Genomic DNA, 12,122 nt, shown 5'->3' with positions numbered 1-12,122 from the left:
TGCTCATGTTCCCCTCTGGCCACTGACATGCACTGTAGTGACCAGGTGTGAAACGTTATGACATGGAGGTAGAGAGAACTGTTCCAGGATTACTTGAGCTCCCATTGACCCCGGTCCAATGTAGTGCACTATATAGGGAATAGGGTGCCCTTTGGGACGCACCCAGTGTGTTTTACTGCAGCACCTATTTAGTGGCATAGAAAGATAACGTTTCTCTTATTCACTGCTGAACTGGTTCTGCTAAATACTCTTCTTCACCCCTGTGGAGTCACACCGCCTCACAGTACTAGTTCCCTCTCCGCCATACCGCTCTGTGGACGCCATAGTTAAACAAGATGCATTATAAACTGGGTGGTTCCAGCCCTGAATGCTGATTCGTTGACAGCCGTCTCTATCATTGTTACGTTCGTCTTGTGGTGCATGAACGGACCAAGGCGCAGCGGGTGATGAATACATAACGATTTATTTAAATGACAGACGAAACACGAAAACACTAGAACAAACTACAAAACAATAAACGAAGGCAACAGACCTGAAACAAACGAACTTACATATAGACGAAGAACGCACGAACAGGAACAGACTACCTAAAACGAACGAACAAACGAAACAGTCCCATGTGGTATACACTGACACAGGAACAATCACCCACAAACAGTGAGAACCTCCTACCTTAATATGGTTCTCAATCAGAGGAAACGACAAACACCTGCCTCTAATTGAGAACCATACCAGGCCACACATTAACCCAACATAGAAAACACATAACATAGACTACCCACCCCAACTCACGCCCTGACCAACTAAACACATACAAAACAACAGAAAACAGGTCAGGAACGTGACAGAACCCCCCCCTCAAGGTGCGAACTCCGGGCGCACCCCTAAAACTCAAGGGGAGGGTCTGGGTGGGCATCTGTCCGCGGTGGAGGCTCCGGCGGTGGACGAGGACACCACTCCACCACTGTCTTTGTCCCCCTCCTTAGCGTCCCTTGAGTGGCGACCCTCGCCCCCGACCATGGTCCAGGAACCTTCACCAACGCCCCTCTAAAATAGAGGAGACAACTCAGGACAGAGAGGTAGCTCAGGACAAAGAGGTAGCTCAGGACAAAGAGGTAGCTCAGGACAGAGGGACAACTCTGGACTGAGTGGCAGCTCCGGACTGAGTGGCAGCTCCGGACTGAGTGGCAGCTCCGGACTGAGTGGCAGCTCATGACTGTAGGGCAGCTCATGACTGTAGGGCAGCTCATGACTGTAGGGCAGCTCATGACTGTAGGGCAGCTCATGACTGTAGGGCAGCTCATGACTGTAGGGCAGCTCATGACTGGAAGGCAGCGCATGACTGGAAGGCAGCTCATGACTGGAAGGCAGCTCATGACTGGAAGGCAGCTCATGACTGGAAGGCAGCTCATGACTGAAGGGCAGCTCATGACTGAAGGGCAGCTCATGACTGAAGGGCAGCTCTGGCAGCTCCTGACTGGCTGGCGGCTCTGGCAGCTCCTGACTGGCTGGCGGCTCTGGCAGCTCCTGACTGGCTGGCGGCTCTGGCAGCTCCTGACTGGCTGGCGGCTCTGGCAGCTCCTGACTGGCTGGCGGCTCTGGCAGCTCCTGACTGGCTGGCGGCTCTGGCAGCTCCTGACTGGCTGGCGGCTCTGGCAGCTCCTGACTGACGGACGGCTCTAGCGGCTCCTGACTGACGGACGGCTCTAATGGCTTGGGACAGACGGGCGGCTCTAATGGCTCGTGGCAGACGGATGGCTCAGAAGGCGCTGGGCAGACGGATGGCTCAGACGGCGCTGGACAGACGGATGGCTCAGACGGCGCTGGACAGACAGATGGCTCAGACGATGCTGGGCAGACGAGCAGTGCAGGCGGCGTTGGGCAGACGGCCGACTCTGACCTGCTGAGGCGCACAGTAGGCCTGGTGCGTGGTGCCGGAACAGGTGGTACCGGACTGGAGACACGCACCTCAAGGCTAGTGCGGGGAGTAGGAACAGGGCACACTGGACTCTCGATGCGCACTATAGGCCTGGTGCGTGGTACCGGCACTGGTGGTACCGGGCTGAGGGCACGCACCTCAGGGCGTGTGCGGGGAGCAGGAACAGTGCGTACAGGGCTCTGGAGACGCACAGGAGGCTTGGTGCGTGATGCCGGAACTGGAGGTACTGGGCTGGAGACACGCACCACAGGGAGAGTGCGTGGAGGAGGAACAGGGCTCTGGAGACTCACTGGAAGCCTGGTGCGTAGTGTAGGCACTGGTGGTACTGAGCTGGGGCGGGAAGGTGGCGCCGGATATACCGGACCGTGCAGGCGTACTGGCTCCCTTGAGCACTGAGCCTGCCCAACCTTACCTGGTTGCATGCTCCCCGTAGCCCGTCCAGTGCGGGGAGGTGGAATAACCCGCACTGGGCTGTGTTGGCGAACCGGGGACACCATGCGTAAGGCTGGTGCCATGTACACCGGCCCGAGGAGACGTACTGGAGGCCAGATATGTTGAGCCGGCTTCATGGCACTTGGCTCAATGCTCACTCTAGCCCGGCTAGTGCGGGGAGGTGGAATAACCCGCACCGGGCTATGAACACGTACAGGAGACACCATGCGCTCTACTGCGTAACACGGTGTCTGCCCGTACTCTCGCGCTCCACGGTAAGCCCGGGAAGTTGGCGCAGGTCTCCTACCTGACTTCGCCACACTACCCTTTAGCCTCCCCCCAAGAAATTTTTGGGTGAGCCTCTCGGGCTTCCAGCCGCTCTGCCTTGCTAGCGCCTCATAATGCCGCCTCTCCGCTTTAGATGCCTCCAGCTCCGCTTTGGGGCGGCGACACTCCTCTGGCTCTGCCCAGGGTCCTTCTCCGTTCAGAATCTCCTCCCATGTCCATTCCTCCTTGACCCACTGCTGCTGTCGCTGCTGCCCGTTAACCCGCTGCTTGATCCGGGTTTGGTGGGTGATTCTGTTACGTTCGTCTTGTGGTGCATGAACGGACCAAGGCGCAGCGGGTGATGAATACATAACGATTTATTTAAATGACAGACGAAACACGAAAACACTAGAACAAACTACAAAACAATAAACGAAGGCAACAGACCTGAAACAAACGAACTTACATATAGACGAAGAACGCACGAACAGACTACCTAAAACGAACGAACAAACGAAACAGTCCCATGTGGTATACACTGACACAGGAACAATCACCCACAAACAAACAGTGAGAACCTCCTACCTTAATATGGTTCTCAATCAGAGGAAACGACAAACACCTGCCTCTAATTGAGAACCATACCAGGCCACACATTAACCCAACATAGAAAACACATAACATAGACTACCCACCCCAACTCACGCCCTGACCAACTAAACACATACAAAACAACAGAAAACAGGTCAGGAACGTGACAATCATGCACATTTTTGCGCCATTCTGCAGTTGCGTTACCTCCAGCTTCACTGACGGTTTCGTTAAACAATATATATATTTTTTTTAAACGTTATGTATGTCACCGACGATCCCTTCTTTGAATTGTCATTATTTGTGAAGTGGTTATAAGAAAAGTACAGCTATACTGACTATGTTGACATATGGTATATGCAGTGTGTCTTGAGTAAACAAGATTGCAGTAATAAAGAAGTGTGTTCTCATGGCTTCTGTGTGCAGGAGAGTTTCTCTGTTCACAGCTTCACAGGTATGGTCTGCCATCACAGCTTCACAGGTATGGTCTGCCATCACAGCTTCACAGGTATGGTCTGCCATCACAGCTTCACAGGTATGGTCTGACATCACAGCTTCACAGGTATGGTCTGCCATCACGGCTAGACAGATTGGGTCTGACATCACAGCTACAAGCACTGACTTAACTGAATCCTCGGTCTCTGCCAGAGAACCGTAGTCTAGCCCTGGCCTAGCAGCCGAACAGAGTGTGAAAGGCGTCACCATGTCGGCTTTATCCTCTTATTCTCAGACCTAACATCCCCTGACACAACAATGTCCTCTGTGTGACACACTCACAGAGATAAAGACACATGCACGCAGACTCACATATACTGTGCGAAATTGATGTTAGAGGGCAAGTATATGCGAGACACATTTTAGGTTGAATTTCACTGTAGTTGGTGTGAATGGTCTGACAACCCCAGTGTGGTTGTATTATTTCCCTGATCACTAAGACAGCATACTGTCAGGGGGGGGGGGGGGCTGACCGCAAAGGTGAATGAGTGAGTGAATACAGTACAGACGACAGTATTGGGAGTATACCTGACCCTGTCAAAGCTACCCTGGGTAAGCTCATTAACACAATAACAAAGGGTGCTGGGTGTGCAGGGTTGATAGGGATTAGGGCTAAGATGTTATTGGCCCAAAGACACCCCTGCCCCCATTCTCTTTTCTCTCCTCTGCGTTTACCTCCTCTCCGCTCCCACTCCAGCACTGGACTTCCAAACGCACACTTATACGCACCGTGCATCCAGCACTATGAAGACTGTCCTGGCTCTGCTGATGTTGGTATGCCTGGCCTGCCACAGTAAGTATCCTTGTTCATGTAGTAGCAGGGTTATTGGATCAACTAGAGGGGGACCGTATGGGGGTTTCAGGGTTTCATAAGGGGTTATAAGGGCTTTTTAAAGGGGGCTCTGACTCAACGGTGGGTCTGAATATATAGTCTTTACTGGGTCATTGTTAAATGATGTAATCAGGTTAGAAATGTGTTTATCTGGTGGGTGGCAAACAAAATGTCAAGAGCTTAGTTGGATCACATAATTCACAGAAGAGTCTGGGACACAATGAGAGTAACTGATGCTAACACTAACCGTAGGTCAACACTAGCCCTAACTGTACCAGGGGGTCAGATTTTAGTATATTTTGTTTTAGTCATCATATTGATAAGGGTTGTGCCTTGAAGTGCTAGCGAAGGGCTCTGTTTACTTATCTGTGTCTGTCTCTCTGTCTGACCGGCTGACAGTGGGTTTCAGTGTGCTCTTATTTGTTCATAAAAGCCAGAGGGGTTGACAGGACAGATCATATGGACAGGGTCATTCCTGGTTAGGTCACAGACACAGCCGTGGAGTTGCTCTGTACATTATCAGATATTAGTTTGTATTTATGGGCTCCCGGTTACTCAGAGACAAGGTGTGCATGTTGAGACTGAGAGTTAGGGTTATGTTGAGAGGTAGCCTCGATCCAACCTTCTTGCAGAGGGATTGCTAGTCTTTCTGTGTGTGTTGGTACATGCTGCTTAGTCTCATCTCAGATGTTCTCTCCTGTTCCATGTGTAAAGGTCACGCACTGAAGTGTCACTCATGCGTAGCGTCCAATGAGGATGATTGTACTAAACAAGGATCCACCACCTGCCCTCAATTCGCTGACGCCTGCTCCACCATCACAGGACAGAGTGAGTACACTCCCATAAATTACTTTTATTACAAAAGCATGCAGTATTTTCTTCTACCACTAGATGTCAGGCTAGTTCTAGGAGTCAGTTGATTTTCCTGACTGTAATGTAGGACAGCGCCACCAAAGAGTAGTGTGAAGATAGGCTGAAACTGCTTCTCCAATTAGAAATCCCTGATCACACCTGTAGGCGATGTCAAGGCGACGTTGGTTAGGTAGCCTCATACGTAGAAACACGTCCCCGGTCCAACGGTTGTCTCGCGCTGAACTGCGCCTGTACAGGCCATCAAATCAAAGGCACTCACTCCTTCGATATAAAGTTGATGTGACGAAAATGTAAACGTTTCAGTTTGTCACTTTCACGAGGTTGGAGAAATAACATCGACTACTTACGAAATTGGCTCAAACATAGGTTGTGCCTTTAGATTTCGAGAAAATGAACAGCTAAGGAAGAATGTTTTACTTCTCCCATTGAGTTGGTGTGGGTTTAGAAACTCTGTTGCACCACCATCAGCACTACACCACAGATAGAACAAGGAGCCATATGTTTCACCGGCAGTATACATCTGAAGCATCCGGTTGAATTTCCACTCTCCACCAAATATGGTGCGAAGAGGAAGCCCAGTGGCCTGCAGTGGGGGAATATGGCAGAGATAGAACTGGGCCAACATTCTGCAGATTTTGTCATCTAAGGAAAGCTCTCAATTCAGGTTTCTGTTCCCAAAACTAAAATCTGTTAAGAACAGAGTGCACTACGTTTTGTAGATGTTACCCTTTGCCAACGTTTCTACAAATTGCATTGTTTACAAGGAGTGCAAGGGCGAATTGAGTTAAAGCACATGTGCACTTTTGAAATATGCAAATACCTGCTAGAACACGCCACTATGATACATTTTCTCCCATTGAAAACAACACAGATTAACTATCTTTGACTATACACAGCAGAAAGTAGAGCACAGATGTACAAGTGCCGAAATCCACATCGACCCCTAGACACTTCTGTAGATCTGAAATTATTAGATTGCAAAAAGATTTAATTCCGCAAAGATCCGCAAGGTACACTTTTTAGACTTCAATTGTATATTATCGGTGTTCTAGCTACTGTGGAACTGACACGAACACATCTTGTACAAAACAGATTTTAAAGCTAAATAAACACGATTCTTTATGCTACTATACTATTTCATACACTAAATCAATGACCACGGAAATTCGATAATAGAGTACATGTGTACGTATTTCTCTCTCTTGTGTCAGCAGTCTCTCTCCCTCTCCATGCCCTGTAATCACTGTGTCATCATCTCTCAGGATTCTGGATAAATTCCCAGCAGTTTTATCAACCACAATTGGGAGTCATATAGTGTTGTCCGGGTTTGGCCGTCATTGTAAATAATTTATTTAACTAGACAAGTCAGTTAAGAACAAATTCTTATTTACAATGACAGCTTACCGTGGAACACTGGGTTGTTCAGGGGCAGAAAGACAAATTTTTACCTTGTCAACTCGGGGATTCGATCCAGCAACCTTTATGGTTACCGGCCTAACACGCTAACCACTAGGCTACCTGCCACTAACTGACTTGCCTAGTTAAATAAAAATGTTGTTTAAAAAATAGTTATGTGATTGCTGTATATAAAAGTACCATGTATGTAAAATGTATGTATATGTAGATGAAAAGCTGTAAAACCCACAAAAAATGTGTCCACCGAAGAGGACAATAAAAAAAATCTCATTCCTCACATCTTTCCTCTCACTCTCCCTCTCCCTCTCCACTCCTCTCTCCCTTCCTCCCCACTCCTCTCTCATCTCTCTCCTTTCCTCACACTCCTCTCTCCTCCCTCCCTCCTGTGTTTCAGACACGGTGATGAAGTCATGCTCCTACAAAGCATTCTGTGATAAGGCACACAGTGGCAACTCTGGAGCCAAGATGGAGTGTTGTTTCACTGATGACTGCAATGGGCCTCATAAGGGCCACCAGCACGGGGAACACAAAAACACAGCTGGAGCCCTGGGAGCCAGCCCTGCTCTGCTACTTGGGGCTCTGATGCTCCGCATGGCCCTCAGCAGGTTCTAAACTCCTGATCATAAATACATTCATCCCTTTACTATCCATCTATCCATGTATTCATTATTTCATACAGTCCTACCACGAAACCATTTATCCATCCATCCCCTCGGAGTGTGCCTACAGAATGCTGATGGGCCAGGGTTTGGTGAATCATACAGGGATTAGTAAGAGTATGTGTGATGCCTGTGGTGGGGGGGGGGGGGGGGGGGGGGGGGGGGGTCATAAAAGCACATTCAATCAAGTTTAAAGACAGATGGAACTGATGTATCACTCCACATGACTCAGCTCTGTCACAGTTGTGTGTCCGTAACCAGTCATATGTACAAACTGAGATGTTTGATATGATCAGAGAGAGGATGGAACTCCTGTAGTGTCAGTAGACTCTGGGTGGATGTGAGCCAGGCTGGGGTTAGAACTTTAGATGTATATACTATGTTTATACCTGGGACAGATCTAAAATGTCACCCATGGTAGCCTGTGTGTATGTATGATACTGTTGGTTAGTGCTGGGCTCCCAGTAGGCCTAGTGTTAGGCTCGTTCCCACAGTGACCACATACGCTAGGGCACTCTTCAGCCTTCAGACTCCAATCATCATGAATTAAACAGGAACTCAACACTGAGAGACATGTTGGTACTTGTTGGTCCATTGTTAATATTGTTATGCTTCAATACTTATTTATAAATAAACATGCTATTACACCCTTACATTTCCTTTCTATCTCTCAGCAGTTGGTTTTGTTGTGTGCGTGTAGTGTGCTACAGTGTGAGACTGTTAGTGGGTGGCATCAGTGGAAATGTTGAGACCATAGGTTTAGACTCCCTCCTCCGTTTCTGTGACCTCTGACTTAGTTACAGGCCACATGACAGGACGTGAGGTCACACACACACACACACACACGCACGAACACACACACACACACACGAACACACACACACACACACACACATTTCCTCCTCACACCTCCAGTCTGTCTAGTGAACGCTGACTTCTTCTCTGTCTCTGTCTCAGACTGTATAATCACTCGGTGCAGGGAAGGCTCATATAAGGACAGTTGGACGAGGCAGAGAGAACAACTGGTCTAGACAAGGATACAGATCGCACCCGCTAATCACCCCATTCAGACAGAATATCTACCCCATTTAGGCTAGTCACAGTAGCTCTGCGCACCGTAGAATACTGTTACTGTAATTTCTATTTCCCTGTTAGCTTAGTCTCTCCTCCATCTGAGGCCATGTCTCTCTCCCTCCTCTGTCATAAATACAAGTCAGCTGAGCAGAGAGAGACAGAGAGAGGGGGGGTGAAATTCTGAATCATATGATGTGACTTTGACCCAGTTCCCATAGCGATGTTGCCAGCTGAGAGATGGAGAAGGAAAAGGAAATGGTTAGAATATCGCTCTGTTTGAGAATTTATCATAAATGCATGGTTAAAAATGTATTGAACAAGTAAAACTAACCTACAGTTGAAGTCGGAAGTGTACATACACCTTAGCCAAATACATTTAAACTCAGTTTTTCACAATTCCTGACATTTAATCCTAGTAAAAATTCCCCATTTTAGGTCAGTTAGGATCACCACTTTATTTTAAGAATGTGGAATGTCAGAATAATAGTAGAGAGAATTATTTATTTCAGCTTTTATTTCTTTCATCACATTCCCAGTGGGTCAGAAGTTTACATACACTCAATTAGTATTTGGTAGCATTGCCTTTAAATTGTTTAACTTGGGTCAAATGTTTCGGGTAGCCTTCGACAAGCTTCCCACAATAAGTTGGGTGAATTTTGGCCCATTCCTCCTGACAGAGCTGGTGTAACTGAGTCAGGTTTGGAGGCCTCCTTGCTCCACATGCTTTTTCAGTTCTGTCCACACATTTTCTATAGGATTGAGGTCAGGGCTTTGTGATGGCCACTCCAATTCCTTGACTTTGTTGTCCTTAAGCCATTTTGCCACAACTTTGGAAGTATACTTGGGATCATTGTCCGTTTGGAAGACCCATTTGCGACCAAGCTTTAACTTCCTGACTGATGTCTTGAGATATTGCTTCAATATATCCACATACTTTTCCTGCCTCATGATGCCATCTATTTTGTGAAGTGCACAAGACCCTTCTGCAGCAAAGCACCCTCACAACATGATGCTGCCACCCGCGTCCTTCACTGTTGGGATGGTGTTCTTCGGCTTGCAAGCCTCCCCCTTTTTCCTCCAAACATAACGATGGTCATTATGGCCAAACGGTTCTATTTTTGTTTCATCAGACCAGAGGACATTTCTCCAAAAAGTACAATCTTTGTCCCCATGTGCAGTTGCAAACCGTAGTCTGGCTTTTCTATGGTGCTTTTGGAGAAGTGGCTTCTTCCTTGCTGAGTGGCCTTTCAAGTTATGTCGATTTGGACTCTGTGGATTTTACTGTGGATATAGATACTTTTGTACCTGTTTCCTCCAGCATCTTCACAAGGTCCTTTGCTGTTGTTCTGGGATTGATTTGCACTTTACGCACCAAAGTACGTTCATCTCTAGGAGACAGAATGCGTCTCCTTCCTGAGCGGTATGACGGCTGCGCGGTCCCATGGTGTTTATACTTGCGTACTATTGTTTGTACAGATGAATGTGGTACCTTCAGGCGTTTGGAAATTGTTCCCAAGGATGAACCAGACTTGTGGAGGTCTACAATTTTTTTTCTGAGGTCTTGGCTGATTTCTTTCATTTTCCCATGATGTCAAGCAAAGAGGCACTGAGTTTGAAGGTAGGCCTTGAAATACATCCACAGGTAAACCTCCAATTGACTAAAATTATTTCAATTAGCCTATCAGAAACTTGTAAAGGCATGTCATCATTTTCTGGGATTTTCCAATCTTTTTAAAGGCAGTCAACTTAGTGTATGTAAAATTCTGACCCACTGGAATTGTGATACAGTGAAATAATCTGTCTGAAAACAATTGTTGTCATTGTCACGGACGTTAAAAGAAGAGGACCAAGGTGCATCGTGGTGAGCGTACATTTTCCTTTTTATTAATAAAAATGACGCCAAACAAAACAACAAACACTACAAAAACAAACCGTGAAGCTAAAGGCTATGTGCCCTAAACAAAGTCAACTTCCCACAAACACGGGTGGGAAAAAGGGCAGCCTAAGTGTAACAGTATAACTTTAGTACGTCCCCGACACGGGCGCGAACCAGGGACCCTCTGCACACATCAACAACTGACACCCACGAAGCGTCGTTACCCATCGCTCCACAAAAGCCACGGCCCTTGCAGAGCAAGGGGCAACACTACTAATAGGTTTCAGAGCAAGTGACGTAACTGATTGAAACGCTACTAGCGCGTACCCGCTAACTAGCTAGCCATTTCACATCCGTTACACTCACCCCCCTTTCAACCTCCTCCTTTTCCGCAGCAACCAGTGATCCGGGTCAACAGCATCAATGTAACAGTATAACTTTAAACCGTCCCCTCGCCCCGACCTCGGGACCTTCTGCACACATCAACAACGGTCGCCCACGAAGCATCGTTACCCATCGCTCCACAAAGGCCACGGCCCTTGCAGAGCAAGGGGCAACACTACATCTAGGTTTCAGCGCAAGTGACGTAACTGATTGAAACGCTACTAGCACGTACCCGCTAGCCATTTCACATCCGTTACATAAGTATGGTTCTCAATCAGAGACAACGATAGACAGCTGTCCCTGATTGAGAACCCTAACCGGCCCAAACATAGAACTACAAAACATAGAACATAGAATACCCACCCCAACTCACGCCCTGACCAAACCAAAATAGAGACATAAAAAGGATCTCTAAGGTCAGGGCGTGACAGTCATGCACAAAGTAGATGTCCTAACCGACTTGCCAAAACTATAGTTTGTTAACAAGAAATGTGTAGAGTGGTTGAAAAACGAGTTTTAATGACTCCAACCTAAGTGTATGTAAACTTCCGACTTCAACTGTATGTAATAGCTGTGCTTGACTTGAGCAGCTTGAACTCCTTTTCCTCTTATAGAATATTAGCTCAAAAGCATTGTGGAGCTCCTGCACCTAAATACAAACAGTACCGGCACCCAACATGAGTACCTGCACCTATTTCAGTCCAAGTCAAGTACTGGTAATAGCCTATAGGTTATCTAAATAAAGTATAGGTCAGTACACAATCTATTTGACTGTATATCAGACGTATAGGAAGCATACCTGTGTATTATGAAGTGAGTGGTACACCTATTATTAATCAGTTGTGTAAAAAGTACCCAGTTGTCATACTTGAGTAAAAGTAAAGATACCTTAATAGAAAATGACTCAAGTAAAAGTGAAAGTCACCCAGTAAAATACTACTTGAGTAAAAGTCTAAAAGTATTTGGATTTAAATATACTTAAGTATCAAAAGTAAATGTAATTGCTAAAATATACTAAGTACCAAAAGTAAAAGTACAAATCATTTCAAATTCCTTATATTAAGCAAACCAGATGGCGCCATATTATTGTTTTTTTAATTTACAGAAAGCCAGGGGGCACACTCCAACACTCAGACATAATTTACAAACGAAGCATGTGTTTAGTGAGGCCGCCAGATCAGAGGCAGTAGGGATGGCGCCTTGATAAGAGTGTGAATTGGACCCTTTTCCTGTCCTGCTAAGCATTCAAAATGTAACGAGTATTTTTGGGTGTCAGGGAAAATG

Source organism: Salvelinus namaycush, chromosome 1 (genome assembly GCF_016432855.1).
Source record: "Salvelinus namaycush isolate Seneca chromosome 1, SaNama_1.0, whole genome shotgun sequence".
In the NCBI taxonomy this organism is placed as follows: Eukaryota; Metazoa; Chordata; class Actinopteri; order Salmoniformes; family Salmonidae; genus Salvelinus; species Salvelinus namaycush.
Note: the sequence above shows the minus strand (reverse complement) of the source record.